The sequence below is a fragment of the Oncorhynchus mykiss genome, chromosome 13 (assembly GCF_013265735.2).
Source record: "Oncorhynchus mykiss isolate Arlee chromosome 13, USDA_OmykA_1.1, whole genome shotgun sequence".
NCBI lineage: Eukaryota > Metazoa > Chordata > Actinopteri > Salmoniformes > Salmonidae > Oncorhynchus > Oncorhynchus mykiss.
Genome location: NC_048577.1, coordinates 46390893 through 46410717, shown reverse-complemented (window position 1 = coordinate 46410717; position 19825 = coordinate 46390893). Strand labels below are relative to the sequence as shown.

The 19825-nt window shown below is 45.6% G+C and overlaps 1 protein-coding gene across 8 annotated transcripts in view; it reads left to right on the top strand.

Annotated features, from left to right (window-relative positions):
* LOC110486575 (caskin-2) overlaps positions 1-19825 on the top strand; it is an 85838-nt gene that overhangs the window by 11664 nt on the left and 54349 nt on the right. Inside the window, exon 1 of one of the 8 annotated variants that reach the window (XM_036941295.1) lies at positions 17773-17868. The exons of the other annotated variants lie outside the window; for them this stretch is intronic. The gene's annotated coding sequence lies outside the window, so the exon portion shown is untranslated. Of the gene's footprint in view, positions 1-17772; positions 17869-19825 lie in introns of those variants that run through there. 8 annotated transcript variants of the gene reach the window in all.

Here is a 19825-nt window from a genome sequence, read left to right as displayed (position 1 = left end):
CTCCTGCCGCCTTGTTATTCCTGCCTCTAGCTAGCACATCTGGGGCATCATGACACAGACAGGCACACAACCTCCTCCTTCCCTCCACGACAGAGGCATCACAGTGTTGAACTATTGAACTAACAATAATTCTGGGAAAAGCTCCATCCATTTACAGTTTAGTTATTGCCAGTATAGTACTTCTTGCTACTGGCAAAAAGGAATGAGCTAGAGTTCACTTTATCTGAATATTGTACCCGTTTTTCTAGTTTCCATCCCAACGTACTAGACGTTTTGCATATAGACTTGACCTTGTTTCACGCAAACACAGCATATCGTTTGCTCCGTCATCTGCTAGTTTTTATGGTTGAAGTTCAACAGAATATTATGCGTTCTCCTTCACCATTGCACCTTCCTCTCCCATGTCACAATGCCTCAAATACAGCTCAGGATAATGAGAAGGAAATTTCCACTTTCTTTTCAGACTGGGCATATTGATGGGAAAGTGTTAAAACCTTTTAGACAGACCGTGAAATTCTGTCTCTGTCCTGAAGCCGCCGGTGTTTGCCTGTCAACTCTACCGTTGGTGTGCTAAATGTTTAATTGGCTCGCTAAACAGACAGGTCCCATAGACCTTGTAAAGGAGGTCAGTTAGCCCATGCCTCAGAAGAGGAAGAAGCACTGGTCTGTGTTGGAATGGGGCCCTTCAGGACCTCTAGCTGTCTGGTCTCTGACGTAAGTGGAAAGAGAAGAAACCCAAATGGGAAAAGCAAAGGTTATTGTTACCAGAGTGGTCTACCTATGACCCTTTGTCAAGTGTTCTGTTTTCTACTGGGTTGGATCACAGACAAGCTAGCCAACATTTATCAAAGCAGTTTTTTGTTTTACTCATCTAAGACCAAGATGAATCTATTAGCACAGCCTCAAGGATATCTCTTGCCTTGGACATTTGGGAAACTGCTGAACTTCTGTTGAACTTTGTTTCATGTCTCTCTTCAACCATCCTTTAATTTTTGTTGATGAGTGCCAGATTTACTGGAATTAAAAGGGTGGGGGTCTTTCAAAACCACCCGTTACAGCAGATACCAATGTCGATGATACAACAAACTTTGGAATGCACTACCATATTTACAAAGATGTTGAATGACATTGCCCTAATTTGTATGTTAGTTCCTGCATGTGCTTATAAGGATTTGGGGGGTTTGGGGGTGTATGTTAGTTCATGCATGTGCTTGTAAGGATGTGTGTAGTCTGGGGGGGTTTGGGGGTGTATGTTTTTGTGTATTATGTAAGCTTTGTTCAGCAGAATGGGCTCTTTTTGTTTGTTACATATCTCTGCCAGTCTGTTTCCACAGCATCATGTCAGATGGACAGCCCTCACAATGTCTCATCATTGACATTCAGGCAGGACTGAACAACCATACGATTTTAAGATATGACTGATTGTTCACCTCTTTGGAAAATGTATTAAATCTTCATCTTTATACAGTGAAGATTAGAATGACATTTTGGATGTCACGTCATGGTATTTCCACAACATAGAAACGTAGGCTCATATGCACATATCGCTCTACCTCTTGGCTCAAGGCTGGCTTTACACATTCACATTTTGACACGTGCGTAATAGTGGAAAGCTGATATTCTGACTGCAGTTGTTTTCCACAAGGCACCAGTTCAGAGCTTTTAAAGTACCCTTCCTGTTGAGGGCCTTAATGACTCAGCCTTCAGGCAGGATGTGACTGGAGCATAGGCCCAGGTGCACACTGGCACTCTGAACTGGAAAAAACGGTACATTAAGATGCAGTTTCACGCTGACAAAAAGCTAAGGTACCAAATGGGCAACAGAACAGTATGACTTATGAATGACTCCCAGCTGTGTACTCCTTGGTCTTATCAAGGTTTCAGTTATTTTCCCCCAAATCCCTCCCGCTCCGTCTGTGCCAACCATTGTCCAAGACACGACATAGCAGCACAGTGCGTCTGAATGCAGAAAAAGAATAGGAGGGATGATGTCATGTTGTAGGAATGTGTACCCCACAAGGAAACCTCCGATCTGTTTTCTGGAACTGGAATCTGACTCCTCTTGTGAAATTACAGTTTGACTTAACCCGAAGACTGAGATTCAAGTTTTGGTGTAGAGGACAAAGAGAAGGGTAAGAGGCCTCAGAACTTTCCAACAGAACTGTTACTATTCTGCCCACCAGGAGTCTGAGGCGACTTCAAACAGGACTTTGGGTTTAGAGGAGAGAAAAGTCTAGCTTTTGTCATGGAGATGAGGAAATGTGGTCTCGGCTGCGGTACTGATATCGAAGGGGAGAGAAGCAGAGCTGTCGAAAGGGAAAGTGGCTGGTATCTCTCCCTGGGCTGTTCATCTGTCACCTTATCTCCATTACTGTAAGTGGAGGCCTGATGCACCTCACCCACACTGACCGCAAACGGACATGGTTAGTCACATGCTTACTCTGTCAGGAGGAGAGGGGAGTTAGTACTGGGGAAGTAAGTAGATGAAAGTTTGGCGCCGCTGGAGAGAAAAAGTCCATTATGAACAAAGGATGGGGTGTGGAGTTTCCTCTTATCCTGTGACCAAAAAGTGTGGAGTGTTCTGGTGCGTTTGTTTAGCTTAAAGAGGAAGAGGCATGAACTCACACACACACACACACACATTCATATTTGCTATCCTCCACCCCTCAAGACAAAAACATTGCAATGTTTGTTTTATTTTTTTTACCCAAGGAACATTCTCCATGCTGGGAAAAAGTATCTCATTAAGGGCTTGGTTCTCTGTGTGTGCAGTTATCAGAGGGGTGCAGGTTTAAATGCATACCTCCTTGACAAGCTCTTCCAAGAGGACCCTAGAGTCTGCCACTACATCATCTAGTGGCCATTAGGCATCCCATTAGGGCCTGCCGTCCAATCAGCTATAATCATTAGGGCCTGCCATCCAATAAGCTATAATCATTAGGGCCTGGTCTCTGGGCCCTCCATTTCTGTCACAAACACCTGAGTGACACACAGAGGTGAAGTGTCCCGTTTAGCATTCCTGCAGGTCAGTGTGAGTTAGGCTCTGTCAGCAGCTTCCAGCTGTGTCTGTCCTGTCTTGGCTGGCTCGTTGGCTCTCTTTTCATTAGCCTCTGCTGACTCTGGCCCCATGACAAACAGCATCCAAATGTAATCTTCTGCATGTATCATATGCAAACATCACTGTTCATTTCCTCTCAGATGTTGTGATGCTGGTGTCATGCACCTGCCTCTTCATTAACCCCACCCCCCAGCCCATATGGGTCTGTATGGCAGAAACCCCCATCAGGACGATTATGTCACCCTGCTGTCCTTCTTTCATCTGAATGTGTGTCTCTTTCTTTAATAAAACCTGCCGTATGTGTCACACCCCCGAGCCCTATTCTCTGTGGACGCCCAGCTGGGCAGAGACACAATGCAACTCACGCAGGTCATTTGCATGCGTGGTGCTCCATTGTGTCAGCTGTCTAATGGGCCTCAACAGGGAGAATGACCAGTGATCTTATCTCTTCTCATAGTCTTGCTTTGCATCCTGCTCCCACAGCCAGGCCCCCACCAAGGTTTCCAGGAAGGCTCTGTCTGGCCTGGGAACAAATGACAGAGTGAATGATTGTTAGCTCAATTAGTACCTCGTCTCAATTTTTTTTTACTGTCTTTTAGTGTTTGCGTGCGATCCTCTGGCAAATATGCTAATTACTTGGAAACAGAATTCTCGGGAAAAGAGAATTGGATGAATAATTTGGGTCAGAGCAATAGCTGCACCCATTTGGACCTCTCTTTTGGGACAGTGCTGAATATAGCGTTTAGTCTCAGGGTCATTGTGAGGTTTAGGGCATATTACAGTCTTGGTGGGTTAGTGGAGCTCCCAGCATGGCAGCAGTGGGTATATGATATAATCACAGCGGTGAGTCAGTATCTGTGTCCATGGCTCTTCTCCAGGCACTGCTCCAGCACTGGGGTTTAGGCCTACAATTTGGGACCCGGAGATGCAATCTCCGCCCTGCGTCAGGTGCAGATAATGCCACAGCACATCACAGTCCAGCAGGTCCAGAGCGAAGCCATGGGATTATCTCCCAAGGTGGTGCAGCGGTTTCACCCTGCTACACCAGATGTGTTGTAACTGCTAGTCCTGTTGGTGAACATTAGGGCTGATTCCATTTAGTTGACTGTTTGGTCGATAGGCTGTTGGTCGACCGAGATTTCTTTAGTCGAGCTGTAGCAAATAATAATAAGAATAATTTAATTGTGTACAAGACATGTCTGATTCTTGCATGTTTGAGTGGATTAATCTATTGTAGAGGCCGTGGGGATGGCACAGTCCATCAGTCTAAGACGTGCTTCTAGAATTGTATATGTTTATATTACGTAATAACAATGGTGCAACACTAATAAAAATAATATGGACGGGGCAATAAACACTGAAGTTCTGTAGTGGTCACTGCAGCAATGGGGAGCCCCATCACCTGTGAACCCTGGGGAGCCCCATCACCTGTGAACCCTGGGGAGCCCCATCACCTGTGTACCCAGGGGAGCCCCATCACCAGTGTACCCTGGGGAGCCCCATCACCTGTGGACCCTGGGGAGCCCCATCACCTGTGAACCCTGGGGAGCCCCATCACCAGTGTACCCTGGGGAGCCCCATCACCTGTGAACCCTGGGGAGCCCCATCACCAGTGTACCCTGGGGAGCCCCATCACCTGTGAACCCTGGGGAGCCCCATCACCTGTGAACCCTGGGGAGCCCCATCACCTGTGAACCCTGGGGAGCCCCATCACCAGTGTACCCTGGGGAGCCCCATCACCTGTGGACCCTGGGGAGCCCCATCACCTGTGGACCCTGGGGAGCCCCATCACCTGTGTACCCTGGGGAGCCCCATCACCTGTGGACCCTGGGGAGCCCCATCACCTGTGAACCCTGGGGAGCCCCATCACTTGTGAACCCTGGGGAGCCCCATCACCAGTGTACCCTGGGGAGCCCCATCACCTGTGTACCCTGGGGAGCCCCATCACCTGTGTACCCTGGGGAGCCCCATCACCTGTGTACCCTGGGGAGCCCCATCACCTGTGTACCCTGGGGAGCCCCATCACCTGTGAACCCTGGGGAGCCCCATCACCTGTGAACCCTGGGGAGCCCCATCACCTGTGTACCCTGGGGAGCCCCATCACCTGTGTACCCTGGGGAGCCCCATCACCTGTGTACCCTGGGGAGCCCCATCACCTGTGAACCCTGGGGAGCCCCATCACCTGTGAACCCTGGGGAGCCCCATCACCTGTGTACCCTGGGGAGCCCCATCACCTGTGTACCCTGGGGAGCCCCATCACCTGTGTACCCTGGGGAGCCCCATCACCTGTGTACCCTGGGGAGCCCCATCACCTGTGTACCCTGGGGAGCCCCATCACCCGTGTACCCTGGGGAGCCCCATCACCCGTGTACCCTGGGGAGCCCCTATCACCCGTGTACCCTGGGGAGCCCCATCACCCGTGTACCGTGGGGAGCCCCATCACCCGTGTACCGTGGGGAGCCCCATCACCCGTGTACCGTGGGGAGCCCCATCACCTGTGAACCATGGGGAGCCCCATCACCTGTGAACCCTGGGGAGCCCCTTCACCTGGGGAGCCCCTTGACCTGTGAACCCTGGGGAGCCCCATCACCTTTGCGGTGTTGACATTACACAGGATAATACAGAGCTTGTGACCCTCCCAGCTATGACTGGTATGTCCTTATGATTAAGATAAGAAAATCCCTTCAATGTACAGGTCTGTTTTCTAATGTTTGCTTCCTTCAAAATAGTCTCAGGTGCACTAACTCTTTTGGCCTAATGAATTGACTGAGGTGCAGAGACATGTAGTTGAGACAGATGTTTCCCTTTTCATGGCATTTTGGGTTAACCCTCTCTCTGGTGATCCTTTTAAGACAACATAGGATGTGATCAAGGAAATTACCCCTCTTTCTATTTTTGTTTGGATGACCAATCTATTGTTGGTTTTCTACGCTGGACGTTGGGTCCAGTCTTTGTTGTCTTTATTTGTATAGTACAAGTATTCCCAAACGGGGGTAAAATGTATAATTTGGGGGAATTTTTCTCACATTTTCAAACAGTACATTTATATTTTCCAACGGGGCTATACATTTGGGTGAGTTTTTTTTTCTTGTCTGAGTAGCCTCGTTTCACTGCCAAAAATCAAATTCAACCATCTAGTGTTCAGCGAAATAACAACACGATGTAAAATACAGGTAGCCTAGTCAAATAATTAACATCCAATCACATTAACTGTTACTCGCTCGCGGGAAACCTTCACTCTTGCACAGACATTTAGAAACGAAACATGACAATTATTTTGAGCGAGAATAAAGATGACTTGCGAGTAGTAAGACATGTATAAAAGCAACAGATACAATTAATAAGGGGCTAGAAGCGTCTTATATGGTGAGCTACCGAATGGATAGGACAGGCAAGCCCCATGCTATTGTGGAGGACTTAATTCTTCCTGCTGTTGTGGATATGGCTGGGTCAATGCTGGGGGAAAAGGCCCAAAAAACCATACAGACAATTACTTCATCAAACAACATTGTTTCACGATGCATCAGTGACATGGCAGGAGATTTTTTTGAAACAATTACTGCTTCGCATACAAGCCAGTGAATTATATGTGTTACAGCTGAATGAGTCAACAGACATCGCTGGCACAGCTTCTGGTATACAGTGGGGCAAAAAAGTATTTAGTCAGCCACCAATTGTGCAAGTTCTCCCTCTTAAAAAGATGAGAGAGGCCTGTAATTTTCATCATAGGTACACTTCAACTATGACAGACAAAATGTGAGAGAAAAAAAATCCAGAAAATCACATTGTAGGATTTTTAATGAATTTATTTGCAAATTATGGTGGAAAATAAGTATTTGGTCAATAACAAAAGTTTATCTCAATACTTTGTTATATACCCTTTGTTGGCAATGACAGAGGTCAAACGTTTTCTGTAAATCTTCACAAGGTTTTCACACACTGTTGCTGGTATTTTGGCCCATTCCTCCATGCAGATCTCCTCTAGAGCAGTGATGTTTTGGAGCTGTTGCTGGGCAACACAGACTTTCAACTCCCTCCAAAGATTTTCTATGGGGTTGAGATCTGGAGACTGGCTAGGCCACTCCAGGACCTTGAAATGCTTCTTACGAAGCCACTCCTTCGTTGCCCGGGCGGTGTGTTTGGGATCATTGTCATGCTGAAAGACCCAGCCACGTTTCATCTTCAATGCCCTTGCTGATGGAAGGAGGTTTGCACTCAAAATCTCACGATACATTGCCCCATTCGTTCTTTCCTTTACACGGATCAGTCGTCCTGGTCCCTTTGCAGAAAAACAGACCCAAAGCATGATGTTTCCACCCCCATGCTTCACAGTAGGTATGGTGTTCTTTGGATGCAACTCAGCATTCTTTGTCCTACCAACACGACGAGTTTTTACCAAAAAGTTATATTTTGGTTTCATCTGACCGTATGACATTCTCCCAATCTTCTTCTGGATCATCCAAATGCTCTCTAGCAAACTTCAGACGGGCCTGGACATGTACTGGCTTAAGCAGGGGGGCACATCTGGCACTGCAGGATTTGAGTCCCTGGCGGCGTAGTGTGTTACTGATGGTAGGCTTTGTTACTTTGGTCCCAGCTCTCTGCAGGTCATTCACTAGGTCCCCCTGTGTGATTCTGGGATTTTTTCTCACCGTTCTTGTGATCATTTTGACCCCACGGGGTGAGATCTTGCGTGGAGCCCCAGATCGAGGGAGATTATCAGTGGTCTTGTATGTCTTCCATTTCCTAATAATTGCTCCCACATTTGATTTCTTCAAACCAAGCTGCTTACCTATTGCAGATTCAGTCTTCCCAGCCTGGTGCAGGTCTACAATTTTGTTTCTGGTGTCCTTTGACAGCTCTTTGGTCTTGGCCATAGTGGAGTTTGGAGTGTGACTGTTTGAGGTTGTGGACAGGTGTCTTTTATACTGAAAACAAGTTCAAACAGGTGCCATTAATACAGGTAACGAGTGGAGGACAGAGGAGCCTCGTAAAGAAGAAGTTACAGGTCTGTGAGAGCCAGAAATCTTGCTTGTTTGTAGGTGACCAAATACTTATTTTCCACCATAATTTGCAAATAAATTAATTAAAAATCCTACAATCTGAATTTTTTTCTCTCATTTTGTCTGTCATAGTTGAAGTTTATCTATGATGAAAATTACAGGCCTCTCTCATCTTTTTAAGTGGGAGAACTTGCACAATTGGTGGCTGACTAAATACTTTTTTGCCCCACTGTATGTCCGTTACGTTTATGGGGGGTCAATTAAGGAAGACATCCTCTTCTGCAAACCACTTTAAACTAGGACAACAGGAGAATATATTTTTTAAGTACTGCACAGCTTTGTGACATGAAATGGACTTTGGTGGTCAAGATGTGTTGGTACCTGTACTGATGGCGCAAACGCCATGACAGGGAAACATAGTGGAGTGGTAACGCACGTGCAAGCAGTTGCTCACGATGCCTCTTGGGTACACTGCAGCATCCACCGAGATGCTCTTGGGTACACTGCAGCATCCACCGAGAGGCTCTTGCTGCCAAGGGAATGCCTGACAGCTTGAAAGACATTTTGGACACTACAGTGAAAATGGTTAACTTTGTTAAAGCAAGGCCCTTGAACTCTCGTGTATTTTCTGCATTATGCAATGATATGGGCAGCGACCATGTAATTATTTTACAACATACAGAAGTGCTCTGGTTATCAAGGGGAAAAGTATTGACACATTTCTTTATTGAGACGAGCTTAAAGTTTTCTTTACTGACCATAATTTTCACTTGTCTGACAGCTTGCATGTTGACGAGTTTCTCACACAACTGGCCTATCTGGGTGATGTTTTTTCTCACCTGAATGTTCTGGATCTAGGATTACAGGGACTCTCTGCAATTATATTCAATGTGCGGAACAAAATTGAGGCTATAATTAAGAAGTTGGAGCTCTTTTCTGCCTGCATTAACAAGGACAACACAGGTCTTTCCGTGATTGCATGATTTTTTTTGTGTGCAAATGAACTCAAGCTTCAGGACAATGTCAAATGTGATATAGCAAAGCACCTGAGTGAGCTGGGTGCGCAATTACGCAGGTACTTTCCGTAAAAGGAACGACACAAACAACTGGAATCGTTATCCCTTTCATGCCCTGCCTCCAGTCCACTTACTGATATCTGAACAAGAGTCTCATCGAAATTGCAACAAGCGGTTCTGTGAAAATGTAATTTAATCAGAAGCCATTGCCAGATTTCTGGATAGGGCTGTGCTCAGAGTATCCTGTCTTGGCATATCGCACTGTTAAGACACCGATGCCCTTTGCAACCACGTACCTATGTGAGAGTGGATTCTCGGCCCTCACCAGCATGAAAGCTAAATACAGGCACAGACTGTGTGTGAGAAATGATTTAAGACTGAGAATCTCTCCAATACGACCCAACATTGCAGAGTTATGTGCATCCTTTCAAGCACACCCTTCTCATTAACCTGTGGTGAGTTATTCACAATTTTTGATTGAACAAATATGGTTTTATATGTAAGATGGTTAAATAAAGAGAAAATTATTGATGTATTATTATATTACTATTTGTGCCTTGGAAGAGGTCTTTGTCACTTCCCACAAGCCGGGTTGTGACAAAAACTCACACTCATTCTTATGTTTAACTGTATCGTAAAGTGTGTGTGTGTGTGTGTGGCAGGCTTACAATAATGGCAAAAAACAACAGTTGAGCGTGCGCTGGTCCTGGTGCTAGAGGGGGTATGCAGCTGGAGGTTGATTGTTTTAAGGGGTACGGGACTATAAAAAGTTTGGGAACCACTGGTATAGTAGAATGCAGCCTGCTTTCTGTATCTTTTGAGATTGATCCTTCCTTTCATAAAATGACACTTCATCAGATGATAGTCTCTGACAGATGGGAATAAGCTTGAACTGCCGTATTTGGGTAGAAAATAAACCCAGTGATTGAATCCCCCAACGGGACCTTCTGAGGTTTGCCTTGAGTTGAACTATGATCTATGTGTTTTCTTAACTGCCTGCCCTCCTTACACTGTTCAGCTTTACCTATCAAATCATAGCTGTACTGTCAGTCCTTTGCACACGTATAATTAAAGCACTTTTCTGGTCGTTTGTCATGAATCAGCAGGGCTGTTTTTCTCTGCTCTCTGTGCCAAGGAAAACATTCCCTCTTTCATTGCCCTTTGCTTGTCTCTCCTCGTTCCTCCTCTTTCAGTTAAACCAAACACGTCTTTGGAGCGTTCTTCTCATGTAACTGACATCTGCATCAGCACCAACGACTTTTTCTTTGCATTTAAATCCTGATCACAAAAGAAGCGCCAGGTCCGTGTTTAGGTTGCCTGGCGACTCCAACGGAATTATTCCGCTGCTCCCCTGCGTTCGCGATATACTCCAGTCTGAGTCTGCCATTGTTGAAGCCGTTTGTGGTGACGTCAAAATGAGTGTGTTGTACAAAACACAAGTAATCAGTGATTGGATCATCTCTAACCAATCAGCGTATCAAAGCCAATGACGCATTTTCAAAACGCCTCCTTACCTACGTGTTCTGGCTCTGGCGCAACCCGTCGGTTTCTGGGACCAATCAGAACAGTTACAATGTGTTTGCGTGCTAGAAATCGTCCGGAAGGTACTCCGATCCAGACTCATTGCGGTGTAGAAACTTATGTCCGTGGTCGTGGCGTAGCGTATGCTGGAGCAAGGATTTTGAGTAGCCTGGCCTGTGTTTAGGGCGGCTTCGATGTATTTTATCCAGGGTTGCTGCTTCCTGCTGCAGTGTGATGGTGGCCTCCTTTAGCCGGGGCTGGCCTGAGCTCGGATACTTGGGGTCTCTCAGCCAGCTCCCCAGTGGCCTGCCCTGCAGCTGTCGAGCCATGTCAGTTGGCCTGGAGATGAAAGTCTCGCGGCCCTCTCCTTTACGGGGAGTGCCTGACCGCCGTGTCGTCACGGATACGTGTCCATTAGGGCCCAGTGAGTGACAGGCCGGCTCCACAGACAGAGGGGTTCACTGCACACACAGCCCAGGTGCACACACACACACCCTGAGGCAGAGTGCTGTGAAATGCATCACACACAATCATGATTTATGACTCAGAGGCCCCCCTGTGCAATTGATGCATCCGTCTAACTGACTAGGCCGTGTTAATTTAAAGCTCTTGGAAGGGAGCTTTGTTTCTAGGTCCCTGTTGACGTACGGTAAAACTTGTTCTCATCCTCAATGATATCGTGCTGTAACGACTGACACTCATTTCAAATGGTACAGCAGCATTGTCGCATCATTTACAGCATCTTTATGGATCACTAGTCTCATAAATAACCTAATCATGCATTGTGAACCATGCTTTGATTCATCCCCAGTTCACATCCTTCCTCTGGCGCTCCACTGGAAATAGCTAGAGATGCAGCATGATCAGCAGCCCAGTGCAGTAGAGCTCTCTGTCAGTAAACTGCACTGTCTTCTCATGCTTGAAAGGAACGTCCAAATCCCTACACTAAACATGACATGCCTTCTAGCCTTATATAAACTGAAGTTCTTACCCCCAGAAAGACTACTGTGAGAATGTAATCCCAAGGGTGCGACTGGGTACATAAGCAGGAAACGGCAGTAAATGCATTATTGAGTAAACAATGAATGTAGTGATAACCAGTATTACTGAGAGAGGCCGCGCCACAATGTCTGTACTGCTGGGCGTTTTAGATGTGTATCAATACATATATAGCTTGCTGAGTAATACACTTATTGCTGGTTTTGCTTGTGTACCACTACCACCCGGTCTCTTCAACATGGTTAAAGAGTGTACCGCTACCACCCTGTCTCTTCAACATGGTTAAAGAGTGTACCACTACCACCCTGTCTCTTCAACATGGTTAAAGAGTGTACCACTACCACCCTGTCTCTTCAACATGGTTAAAGAGTGTACCACTACCACCCTGTCTCTTCAACATGGTTAAAGAGTGTACCACTACCACCCGGTCTCTTCAACATGGTTAAAGAGTGTACCGCTACCACCCTGTCTCTTCAACATGGTTAAAGAGTGTACCACTACCACCCTGTCTCTTCAACATGGTTAAAGAGTGTACCACTACCACCCTGTCTCTTCAACATGGTTAAAGAGTGTACCACTACCACCCTGTCTCTTCAACATGGTTAAAGAGTGTACCACTACCACCCTGTCTCTTCAACATGGTTAAAGAGTGTACCACTACCACCCTGTCTCTTCAACATGGTTAAAGAGTGTACCACTACCACCCTGTCTCTTCAACATGGTTAAAGAGTGTACCACTACCACCCTGTCTCTTCAACATGGTTAAAGAGTGTACCACTACCACCCTGTCTCTTCAACATGGTTAAAGAGTGTACCACTACCACCCTGTCTCTTCAACATGGTTAAAGAGTGTACCACTACCACCCTGTCTCTTCAACATGGTTAAAGAGTGTACCACTACCACCCTGTCTCTTCAACATGGTTAAAGAGTGTACCACTACCACCCTGTCTCTTCAACATGGTTAAAGAGTGTACCACTACCACCCTGTCTCTTCAACATGGTTAAAGAGTGTACCACTACCACCCTGTCTCTTCAACATGGTTAAAGAGTGTACCACTACCACCCTGTCTCTTCAACATGGTTAAAGAGTGTACCACTACCACCCTGTCTCTTCAACATGGTTAAAGAGTGTACCACTACCACCCTGTCTCTTCAACATGGTTAAAGAGTGTATCACTACCACCCTGTCTCTTCAACATGGTTAAAGAGTGTACCACTACCACCCTGTCTCTTCAACATGGTTAAAGAGTGTACCACTACCACCCTGTCTCTTCAACATGGTTAAAGAGTGTACCACTACCACCCTGTCTCTTCAACATGGTTAAAGAGTGTACCACTACCACCCTGTCTCTTCAACATGGTTAAAGAGTGTACCACTACCACCCTGTCTCTTCAACATGGTTAAAGAGTGTACCACTACCACCCTGTCTCTTCAACATGGTTAAAGAGTGTACCACTACCACCCTGTCTCTTCAACATGGTTAAAGAGTGTACCACTACCACCCTGTCTCTTCAACATGGTTAAAGAGTGTACCACTACCACCCTGTCTCTTCAACATGGTTAAAGAGTGTACCACTACCACCCTGTCTCTTCAACATGGTTAAAGAGTGTACCACTACCACCCTGTCTCTTCAACATGGTTAAAGAGTGTACCACTACCACCCTGTCTCTTCAACATGGTTAAAGAGTGTACCACTACCACCCTGTCTCTTCAACATGGTTAAAGAGTGTACCACTACCACCCTGTCTCTTCAACATGGTTAAAGAGTGTACCACTACCACCCTGTCTCTTCAACATGGTTAAAGAGTGTACCACTACCACCCTGTCTCTTCAACATGGTTAAAGAGTGTACCACTACCACCCTGTCTCTTCAACATGGTTAAAGAGTGTACCACTACCACCCTGTCTCTTCAACATGGTTAATGAGGGCTCTCTTCTAACTGAGACGCTCTTAATTTGGCTTTTTCAAGTTCAGTAAATACAGGCCTGGTGTTCTGTAATGAACTGGGATAAGTTCCATACTGTATCTGTAATGAAACCACTGCTCCTCGTTTATATTCACATTCCGCTTTACATGAGGACATTTCAACCATGAGAGAGTGGTTATTCATGGTAGGTCTTGGACAGGAAACGTCAATTTCATATGAAACAAGGAAAGGGGGTCTTTCAGTTTTCCCAAACTACAGGGATTGTAAGAACCAATTTTATGACTTTTGTTCTATGCCCAATTCATAAATCACAATGTTTGTTCTCTCTTTGGAAGAGTTTTCCCTATCTTTATGTTCCATGTCTTCATCTGGCGTGACACTGATTTTCAAGTCCAAGGGACGGTACTTTCTTGCTCCCCATGTCACCGCGAATGTCATAGTGTTTGAAAATCACTATTTTTTTAAAGGTTTAAACTTTTGATAATGTCATCGGTTAGAACTTTTAATATTTTTTTTATACAAAACTTCGAAATGTGCCATTTTCACATGTTTACACTGATATTGTGCTGGAGATAAGGAAAATGAGGTGAGGTAATGAAAGGTGGTAGAGTTACCTTTTAACACTAGTACTGCTGGGCCTCGATGGACCGCCCATTTCCCTTAGTCCTCTGCTCCACTCGGGAGCCCAAATAGGCTGACCACAACGCTCGCATCGTGTGCGCGAGTGTTGCAAAATAAATGTAGAAATCAATGTTATTCAATTATTGCACCCACACTGCTCGCGCATGCCAATGAGCGTCTGCGTTGCCGAGGGCTAAAATAGAAATCAGTTCTATTTCTGACGCAGATCTCGCTGCAAGTCCTGCCTCTCCCATCTCCTCATTGGTTTATAGAAGGAGGTACCCACGTGCCATTTCCTCATTGGTTATACCCACATGGGTGACTGAAAGTCAAACGAGGTCAGTGGCAGTAAAGCAACCTAATTTATGAAAGTTTCCAATCGCAATATAAAGTCAAGAGAAGAAAAGGCCTGGAAGGAAGAGAGATGAATAGAAACGATTCGGTTGACCGTTTTATGTGTGGATTAATTGTCGGAGTAGAGGACCTTGTGCATTTCAGGTAAAATAACAACTCAATGTTTATATCCCAGGACAAATTAGTTAGCAACAACAAGCTAGTTAAATAGGACAAATTAGCTAGCAAGTGCATGCTAACTAGCTAAATTGCCATAAATGTTTAATGCTTTTCGACCTGTTCCCAAATGAATGTAATTGGTTCAGAGTTTGTGTTGATATTTTAACCCGAGTGTTGTGATCTCGTTTGGTGTAGGGGGACAAAATACATTTATGCACGATGGCGCACGTGCGCAGCCGGTTTGGGTTCCGTGTAAGGCACTACATCTCAGTGCTTGAGGCATCATTACAGACACCCTGGTTCGATTGCAGGCTGTATCGCAACCGGCCGTGATTGGGAGTCCCGTAGTGTGGCGCACAATTGGCCCAGCGTCGTCCGGGTTTGGCCGGTGGAGGCCGTCATTGTAAATAAGAATTTGTTCTTAACTGACTTGCCTAGTTAAATAAAGGTTACATTTTTTTAAATGATATTAAGTAATGAGCAGCCATTCTGACTGCAACATTCTAACAGTGTAGTTAATACATTTAATATATTCTATCGCAAAAATAATAATTTGGTTGTGTTAATGAAGGTCTTAGGTAACAGAATACAAATATATATTTTTTTAAATAACACAATAGCATTTTCACTAGTTTGTTACTGTAGGCTAAAAACATCAAAAAATAGAAACACATTCAAGTGTTAAATGTATTTTATTTGTGGAGTCCCTTTGTTACAACTATGAAATAGAAAGCATATGTGTTGGAATGCAGTAACGATTTATTTTTATTAAAACATATACAATCCCCATCTTCCAAGATGCAAGGTCAGCAAGACTCGCAGTCAAATGATGAAAACATCAGTAGCCTAAACATAATTATAATCTCCAAGTGTGCTTGATAAAGTGTAAATCAGCACAAAAGCAATAATGGCATTATAATGAATATAAGACTCACTGACAGCAGTCAAAAAGAGTTAATTATTTTCAGCTCGTGCTGTCATGGTGTGCGTCTTCACACAGTAGCATCAGTTGGAGCATGTCTTTTTAGTGCTTAGGTTCAGGCTTCGGTTTAGGTTCAGGCTTCAAGGTTCATGATGAGGCTCAGAATCTGAAGAATAATCAGATGTCATGAATAATTTCTTCCCCAGCATCTGAGTCATTTTCATTCAGATTTTGTAGCAATGCTAACTTAGCATGTGCATCCATTCGTGTTGGTCTTCTTGCCATTGTAAATTACACACACTCTCACTGTGTACTCCAAGTAGACCAGAGTAGACTGATAAGACTGTTTTGGATTTGTTGTACTGATATAGGGTTAGGGCTGTTGTACTGATATAGGGTTAGGGCTGTTGTACTGATATAGGGTTAGGGCTGTTGTACTGATATAGGGTTAGGGCTGTTGTACTGATATAGGGTTAGGGCTGTTGTACTGATATAGGGTTAGGGCTGTTGCACTGACAGTATTATGCCACGGCGGCAGTTATGAGTCATGACCGCAGTAAAATTCCACGTGATCGTTGAGTCATGTTATTCTCCTCTTATACACATGTGGACATGTGTTGATAGTACCCAAATCGATAACGACCATCAGATCGTTAATGGCCTGGTACTCGGGGCTCTAGTGTCCTTCTAACCACTCTGATATCAATGCTAATGCAGTGAAATCACATCAAATGCTTATCATCAAAACATTATCATGTTTTTAAAACTCACCTCACTGTGATTGATCAATTTGAAGAAAGAAGGTCAACAACAGGTTGAAACTGAGTGGAGAACATGGTCGTTGTTTCAAAGCATAACATAACAAAATGACCAGCGCTTTCTAAGTTGATGATTCATTCAAAACAGTCATACGCATATTAGAGCTGATGCATACACATAGGCCCATATATGAGCCAAAGCCCGAAAAAAATACAAAAACGGAATTAAAATAACGATTGTGCTGTTATACAATACATAGCCTACAGCATATTACGCACGGCAGGAAAATATTTTAAAAAATGATTTAAGAGGTTTTTGGTGCCAAATTGTTCTAGCCTAGGGCTGTGGCGGTCATTACGTTGTGTCAGACTGTTATTGTCATGGAGGAGATGGAAATGCACAGTGGTGAGATATTCTGTAGCTAAAGGTAATGTCTCAGCCTATTCATTATGAACATAAATGACAATTTCTGTTTTCTAGTCTATTCAAAATCAAATACAAATTGGGGGCGGATATCTCTGTAAGCCACTCTGCACAGTCAATGAACCAACCACATCGCTTAGGGGCCTATATGTTCTCTCCCAGACTCATGGGTAGACAGTTTGGAGTGTAGCATAAGGTAACCAGTCCATCCAGTATGTATAATAATACAGTCCACACTCAAAGGCCATTACTGTAATTGTTTTAATTTTGTAGAATAGTCTAATAGGGTACATACCATTTTGAGGTTCTAATTAGAATAGATCAATACAATAGGATGGCCTGTTTTTAATTCACAATTGGTGATGACATAATTATGCATGGTTTGCTTCCCCTCCCCCTTTCTCCCTATCATACTTTACTTCATTTATTAAATCTGTTATATGTGTACCCTTTCTCCCTATCATACTTTACTTCATTTATTAAATCTGTTATATGTGTACCCTTTCTCCCTATCATACTTTACTTCATTTATTCAATCTGTTATATGTGTGAAATTAGTTTCGTTTTAGGTTCAGTTTTGAGGCAATTATTGAGGTGATTATCAACTGGGACAGCGCCTTCAACTGTCGAGAGAAGGAGTGGAGCAGGCCCCACTGTCGGGAGAAGGAGTGGAGCAGGCCCCACTGTCGGGAGAAGGAGTGGAGCAGGCCCCACTGTCGGGAGAAGGAGTGGAGCAGGCCCCACTGTCGGGAGAAGGAGTGGAGCAGGCCCCACTGTCGGGAGAAGGAGTGGAGCAGGCCCCACTGTCGGGAGATGGAGTGGAGCAGGCCCCACTGTCGGGAGAAGGAGTGGAACAGGCCCCACTGTCGGGAGAAGGAGTGGAGCAGGCCCCACTGCCGGGAGAAGGAGTGGAGCAGGCCCCACTGCCGGGAGAAGTAGTGGAGCGGGCCCCACTGTCGGGAGAAGGAGTGGAGCAGGCGCCACTGTCGGGAGAAGGAGTGGAGCAGGCGCCACTGTCGGGAGAAGGAGTGGAGCAGGCCCCACTGTCGGGAGGAGGAGCAATTGGGGAAAACCATTAAAAAAATTACATGCCCTCCTAAAAGTAATTATAACACCAGTTCTGTTTGTGATATGAAGATTCTAACAATGACAGTGTGCTTATATAGGGTTATTTAGGAAAGGTCAAGGGACTGACGGGGGCATGACTTAAATGGCATGAGTATTTTTTTTAAATATATGAGCAGTCCAAATGACTGCTTTAGCAGTTTTAGTGTTATCCTTCACAACCTTGTCAACTCCTCATGAGAGATGGATTCAGGGAATAGTTTTCTTCTTTGTCCCCTCAGTATGAGTGAATGAATTAAATCTTTGCTGACTGTAATGGTATCAGCAGTACTTCTACAGAGTGACAGAAAGGAGTTAGACTGTTGTCACTGGCCCCAAAACAGTTCCAGACGACAACAAAATGGCTGTGTGAAGTCATTACAGTCAATTTGGGACACCAGCAGTTTCAACTACTGACAGGGCAAATCACCTTTTCCCATAAACACCCCCCTTGACCCGGGGTGTTGTGTGTGTACATGTGCATTTCAAAGCTCATCTCTTCTGCTGGTGTTAGTGTTGGCCCTCTGGCGTGCCGTGTCCGTGTGTGACCACACACTCCTCCAGGCCCATCTGCAGCTCTTTTATTTACATACCGTGGTGCTACTCCCCATGCCAAGCTGGCCCGGGCTCCGAACCCCAGACTCCCCACTTCCCGGACTGGGAAGACAACACATGGGCCTCAGGTTTCACTCTACTTCATCTCAAAGGAAAACATTGGGAGCCTCAACTCTTCATTCTCATGCGTTAGACCATGCATGTTGGCGTTCCTGTCAGCCATTAGGATGTAGCTTGTTGGAGCCTAGAGGGCCAGGAGAGGAGAGCATGCCCAGATATGATGGGGAGAGAACAATCTGGCTCTTATCTGTGCTGATACGTGTCTTGTCTCCTGATAAGAGTGGCGTGAGTAAAGCCCCAGGCGTGGGGCAGCAGGTGTGGGCAGGCAGTGAGATACTACAGTACAGCAGCGTACACATTCCTCTGGAGAGGCTGAAGTGTGTGAAAGGTCTGGATCAGTAGGACACTGCTTAGGGCAGGAGGGGAGCCTTCCCCCCTTGTCCCCTTGCTCTGATCAGCTAAGTAATTGTTTAAATAATGTTTTTCCCCTTTTATGAAAGGGCATTTGTACTCTTTTTTTTTTTTTGCTGGTTGTTTGGTTACTTGATTGTGTGAGAAGCTGGTTGTCTGTATCTGGATCCTCTTGTGTACTAAAGGTGGTCCTGGTTTCTGTGTAGGCTGTGTAATGAGTTGTGAATGGAACAGGAGGAACTCCCTGCTTCTCAGGCATTACTCTAATCTTCAGAGGAAGAGCCGGGGGAACGAGGGGAAAATAGAGAGAGGGAGAGGGAGCAGGGAGAGGTGGAGGGAGACAGTGAGAACGAAGAGAGAGGGCGGAGTAGAGTCGGTGAGATGGAGGAACACAGAGTTTAGGGACCTGTCTCGCTCTGCCTCCCTTTCTCCCTCATCTGGGAGGGGGCTCACACAATGGCCTAAGACTCCCGCTCTTTGGAACAATGGTCTTGGGAAAGGAAGTGTAGAAGAGGCCCAGCTCAAGTCCCTGCTTTTGTTTCTGAGAGGTCCCCCCCTCCGTGTCACAGCCAGATTGAAACGAAACACCCCTGAGGTCACTCACACACTTCTACACCTCCGGTTCCTAGTCACACAGCCAGTGCTTCCTCATGGTGCCTCCAGTAAAACTCTGGCCCCCTCTGATCACCCCCAGGAGGTGGAGGTGATGGGGCAAACCGGACAACTGCCCCACAAGACGAGGTACATTCCTCCCCAGAGAAAAACAACACATAAACAAAGTGGACCGCCAGAGGCCTGGGAGGTGAACTGAGATGGGCTTGTCTCTGCCTGGCCGAGTGTGAGTGTGTGCCATTTCACTGTGGTCTCCAGCAATGGGGTCCTACATGTGCCAGTACAGTGTGCATGGTGGGAAAATACCATGCAGAATG